Raw genomic sequence first — 4,936 nt, forward strand, 5'->3', positions numbered from 1 at the left:
CATCTGCAAAATTCGATAGCCCAGTGCGACAGCTGTCTTGTTTCGATTGTTGGCCGTTTTTAAAAGAATGGAAAAGCTCGCATTCTCCGGCCCGATATAAAACGAAAGTCCAAACACGAATTTAAAATTTGTTTGAAAATGTTTCTAGAAGTCGTTCACATCTTCACTTCACCAACTTTCGTCATCACCTTCATCAGCCTGACTACGCCCACTGCAGGGCAAAGGTCTCTCCCATATCTCTCCAATTAACTTATCCTCTGCCAGCAGCGGCCACCCTATCCGCGCAAACTTCCTAATCTCATCCTCGCACCTATCGTTTTGTTGTCTCTTGGAATCCATTCTATTATTCTTAAGAACCCCTTGGTTATCTTGCCTTCGCATTAAATGCCCTGTTCAAGCACATTTCTTCTTCTTGATTTCGACTAGGATGCAATTAATCTGCATTTGATTCATGACTCTGCCCTCTTTCTGTCTCTCAACGTTGCATCTATAATTTTCCTTTCCAAAGCCCGCTGCGTAGTCCCCAATTCAAGTTCAACCCTCTTAGGCGTCCTCCGCATTCTGCCCCATAGGTGAGTACCGGTAACATACTGCTGTTATAGACTTTTCTCTTGACGGATATTGGCAAACTGCCATTTATGTTATGACAGAACCTCGCAAATGCGCTCCTCCTTATTGTCATTCTCGTAATTTCGATCTGGTGATTCGGACCTGCGGTCACTAATTGCACTGAGTAGACGTATTCCCTTACCACTTCCAGCGCCTCGCTACCAATGGCAAAGTGCTCCTCCCTTCCGAGACTTTTGAATATTACTTTGGGCTTTTGTACTTTAACACTGTTGAACATTACTTAGGGCTTCTGTGGATTAATTTATACACCCACTATCCTGTTCTGCCTGTCTAACTCATTGATCATGCTTTGCAGTTCATCTCCACAGTGAGTTAGCAAGGAAATGTCATCAGTGAACCGCAGACTACTAAGGTATCCATATTTGCTTGTCCACAACTGTTTTCTAGTCAAGTCCTCTGAATGCCTCCTGTAAACAGCCAGTGAACTGCACTGGCGAGATGAGTTCTCCTGCCTGATACCCTTCTTTGTTGGAATTTTACTGCTCACTTTATGGAGGAGTATGGTAGCTGCGCAGCTGGGTATCTTCCAGAACTTTTGCATAAGGCTCTTCTGCACCCTCATTCCGCAATGCCTGCACGACAGCTGAGGCTACGACTGAGCACATGCTTTCTCGAAACCTTTGAAGGCTATTTGTAGGGGTTGGTTATATTCTGCCCATTTCGCTGTCATCTGAGTGATAGTGTGAGCTTGGTCTGTTATCGAGTGTTCTTTACGAAAGCCGGCAAAGTCATTTGGTTGAGTGAAGTCTAAGGTTGTCCTGACTCTATTAGCGATTACCTCAGTCAATACCTTATGAGCAACGGAAAGTCAGCTGATCGGTGTCCAGTTTTCCCGCCCTGGGCGTCTCATTTCTTATTGATTAAGATTATGTTAGAGTTCTATCAAGTTTCTGGCATGTTCGACGTCGTAAAGCATTGCGCATGCAGGATGGTTAGTTTTGCGAGCACAATCTCTCCTCCGTCCTTCAACAGACCTGCCTTTACCTTATCGTCACTATCTGCTTTCCACCTTTTAATTGCTCCCGATGCTTTTCTTCCTTCGTGTTTAGTTACCGGCGGGATGTACCATGGCTGTGTGACACTGCCTATTTCATTTATGTCCTGATTACATTGGCTGCTGTATAAATTTGTGTAGATCTCTTCGGCTAATTTAACTATCTTATCCATATTGATAATGATATGGTCCTAATTGTTTTTTAGCGCATGCAAATTATTTTGCCTATATCTGGTTTCCTGTTCACCGGTCTTGCTCGATCCTATGCGTATTAGACTTGCTTATGTAAGTTACTTTGCGGTTAGTGATTAGCTTTGCTAACTCTACCGACACTATTCTGTCTGCTAGGTTTGAGGCTTTATTGCCAGTCCTATATATCAAGTGCACCATTGCACTCCACAGAAACCGAGAGGAGTGATTTTTACGTTATCGCGTTCGTTCCGGTAAAACAGAACCGGGACGTTTTTCGATGCGCGAGGTTGTTCAGTGTGCAAATCAATGGCATTCGATGATGCACGAGCTCTTCACTAGCTAGGCTGATGCAATCTTTAGCGCTCTTAAAAAAATACACTGGATTGCAGCGGTTTATTCTAAGCAAGTTAATCCTAAAGCGTCCGCCATCAAATGACGTTGAACTTTACACGCTTTAAGTAAACCTCTCTAGCCGTCGTGGCCTTGTGGTTCGGGCGTCCGCTTCGGCTGCGGGCGGTGGTTGTTTCGAAACCCACTTCCGGCACCCACTGGTAAAATTGGGTACAAGCGTCTGTAGAGCCACCGCCCGGCTTCCTAAGGAGTGTGAGCTCGAAGGAGGCTACGTAGAACGCTCTGCGCCCTTTCGGGGGCAAATCCAGATTCGAACACCTCCACCTGTCGTGATGGTTCCTATTTCCGTGTTTGCACGGGGTTGGCAGTGCGAGTACAAGTTCCTTTGCTCTAACCTGTGTGTCTCAACGCATGTGCAGGATCAACTGCCTCTACCGTAAGCGACTCTTTGAAAGACGACAAACTTCAGAAATCTATCAACCTTGATTTGCGTTCAGGGTAATTTCAATATCGGGGTCGTTATAGCGGATATTCAGCTAAAGATAACAGTATCTGTATGTCCGGGGGCCGAAGGTTTCAAACATAGAGAAATGAAGGCGCTCTGTTCTTGCTTGGGGTGCTCCGAATCCTGCTTAAGGCAAGTTTTTTTTTTCAGCTGCATTTTCTTCGGACCGAGCCATCCGAAAATAATCGAAAATGTTTCTGGCCTTTGTTGCCTTAATTTTCCCAAAATTAGGCGCCAAAATCTATCCACGCTTTTACTGAATAAAAGGATATCACGGCGTAACGGAGGTAGGGGTAAGAGGCGACACTTATATGTAACCGTGGAATCAAAAACGTTGATTAACATGGGCTCTAGCCCTTAAGGTAATTAAAGTCTCAGTGTGGTGAACCAATTTGGCCCTTCCGTCTTTTATGTCGAAAATACTCAGACCATTTATGGGCGCTAAACAAACTGCATTCTTGGCCAGCCTATGTCTGTGAACTCTATGAGCGCGGCGAGCCAGCAGCTCATCGCTCTGCGCCAAAAGAAAGCCAACTTAGAGATTGCTTAAGGTACCTAGAGGCAGGAGTTTTAGCACTTCAAGGGAGTTTACCTTGAATGAGGTATTACCTTCAAGATTCCTGAATGTAGAGAGACATTAAGTGCTCGATGAGAAAAAATTGCGATTGTGTGTTTGCACGAGCTCAAGATGATGACGGTGTATTTCCTCAGACGTTGCTCTGCCGCTTGATACTCCCAGAGTTAGGAACATTCACGCGCCACTTTCTTGAAATGGGCAACTAAGGGTGATGAAGGCATGAAACGATGAAATGCAAAACCTTGTGGCACGACGAGATGCATGGGCCACCGGAGCGGGCCGTCACTGCCGACTTCCGTGTCATAGCATCTGATAAGATTGTCTTTATCCGAACAAAACAGCTGGAGACGAAGATACGAGGGGGTACCCAAAAGAAACCGGACTAAATTTTTTGGTCGGCAAAGCTTCTATGGTACCGCGTTTTGCCACTAGGGGCGCATAGAACGAACATTCCAGAGTCAGTAAGCCGAGTGCCGTCGTTGAAGGAGGTCAGACTAGTTTAGGCAGAGTTTTAGACTGACGACTGTTTTGTGTGAACGTCGTTTTTGCAATGGCTGATTTTCGTGAACAGCGCGCGCCGGTGAAATTCTGATTTTTGCTCGGGAAAAGTTGAATGGAAACTCTTGAAATATTAAGAAAGACGTACAAGGACGACGCTATGGGGACAACTGAAGTGTTCCTGAATCGAATCCTGAATCAAATCAACAATCATGCTAATGAAAAACTTCAAATTCACCTCGCTTCAAGAAAGCTCGTCAGGTGAAACCAAACCTCAAAACAATGCCGATTTGTTTTTTCGATGTGAGAGGAGTCGTCCATTGAGAATTTGTTCCGCAGGGTCAGACAGTTAGCCAGGCTTTCTACTTGGATGTTTTGAAAAGATTGGGCAAGAGTGTGCGGTGGAAGCGGCCAGATTTGTGGCAGTCGGGTGAGTGGCTTTTCCATCATGGCAATGCCCCTGCTCACACAGCCCTGTCTCTACGACAATTTTGGACCAAAAATGGCATGACCCCTATTCCTCAACCCTCATACTCTCCCGACCTTGCCCCGTGCTACTTTCTTTGTTTCCTAGAATGAAAAAATAGGTGAATGGAAAGCGTTTCGCTGATGTTGCTGAGGTGAAGAAAAAAACGACGAAGGCACTGTCAAGCATCACAAAAGATGAATTTAAACAATGTTTTGAAAAATGGAATGCAAGATTCGACAAGCGTATCATTGCAAGTGGGGAATACTTTGAAGGAGACTGAAGGTCTGTGCTTAAAATGTAAAGAAATAAGTTCAAACAAAAATAAGTCCGGTTTCTTTTGGGTACCCCCTCGTATATTATGTTATAAATGGACAGTGACATCCTGAAGACACATTAAGCAGCGGCCATGTACGTGGCGTCGGAAATATGATACGGTATCCGGGATGAAGAAAGTGCAGTCGAGACTTCTTTAATCAGCCTCCGACATATTTCATGTGGCGCAATTCCGCACCGCCAGGGAGTGGTTCACCATCCTGCTGTACAGCCGAGCCCTACATGTGAACAACTTGTCTAGTAAAGGTTACTTTCAGTCTCCACGTAGTCGCGCAGAGCTACCTTCCTACCGCGTTGCATTGTTGTAAGGCAAGGAGAAGTAGGCTTTCCCGGACATGGTAGAACTTTATGGCTTGTTTTATATCTTTTCAAGGGTGGAGGGGTTCT

The sequence above is a fragment of the Amblyomma mixtum genome, chromosome 2 (genome assembly GCF_055824585.1).
Source record: "Amblyomma mixtum isolate Tamu chromosome 2, ASM5582458v1, whole genome shotgun sequence".
NCBI classification, from domain to species: domain Eukaryota; kingdom Metazoa; phylum Arthropoda; class Arachnida; order Ixodida; family Ixodidae; genus Amblyomma; species Amblyomma mixtum.